Raw genomic sequence first — 984 nt, 5'->3', positions numbered from 1 at the left:
CTCACAGTCAACTCAATACATAGTGATTAAGCCTTCTGGCAGACTGTTCCATTCAGGGCCCCCAGTGAACAAATTTCCTGATATTCATCCCCTTGTGTAATTCTCTCCTATCGAATCTGGACTGGGCCTGTGATGCGCTTAATCAAAAGATAATGTCAGAGTGCCAGTTCCAGGCCCAAGCCTTAAAAAGTCTGGAAGTTTTCACTTCTGCACTCATAGGAGCCTTGAGCTTCCAGGCAGAAATGCAACTTTGCTTCTGGAAAGGGCATGTGAGAACCACCAAGGAGAATGAGAGGACCTGTGACTATATGGAAAAAGAAAGACACCTAGCTCTCTCAAATTTCCAACCTGCCCACAGCATATTTGTCAATTGAATTCACCCACAGAAGTGACCAGCAGCAAGGCCAGCAGAAGAATCAGTTGCTGAGTCCAGCATAGACTACAGAATTGTAAACAAATTAAATAGTTGTTTCAAGCCAGTAAGTTTGAGTATTTAGTTTTGAAGCAATGAGAAAACCAAAGCACTTACTATATATCCAGCACTACATAATTTGCCAAGGAAGTACAAAAAATAGAAAATGAAGGAGTGATGCCTGTTTGACTTCCAGTTGTTGAGCTGGATTATGGTATACATCTTTTTTTTTTTTTTTTTTTGGGACAGAGTCTCACTCTGTCACCAGGCTGGAGTGCAGTGGCGCGATCTCGGCTCACTACAACCCCTGCCTCCCGGGTTCAAGTGATTCTCCTGCCTCAGTTTCTGAGTAGCTAGGACAACAGGCACACGCCACCATGCCCAGGTAATTTTTGTATTTGTTTTTTGAAATGGGGTTTCACCATGTTGGCCAGGATAGTGTCGATCTCGTGATCTGCCCGCCTCAGCCTCCCAAAGTGCTGGGATTGCAGGTATACATCTTTTCATAAGAATTTTGGAAATGTTTCAGCTACATTTCAGATTATCCAAAATATGGCTGGAATATTAATTAT

This window comes from Aotus nancymaae, unplaced genomic scaffold (genome assembly GCF_030222135.1).
Source record: "Aotus nancymaae isolate 86718 unplaced genomic scaffold, 86718_ANA_hifiasm-v0.15.2.pri h1tg000103l, whole genome shotgun sequence".
Taxonomy (NCBI): domain Eukaryota; kingdom Metazoa; phylum Chordata; class Mammalia; order Primates; family Aotidae; genus Aotus; species Aotus nancymaae.
The sequence above is the reverse complement of the archived record's forward strand: the minus strand, read 5'-3'. Positions refer to the sequence as shown.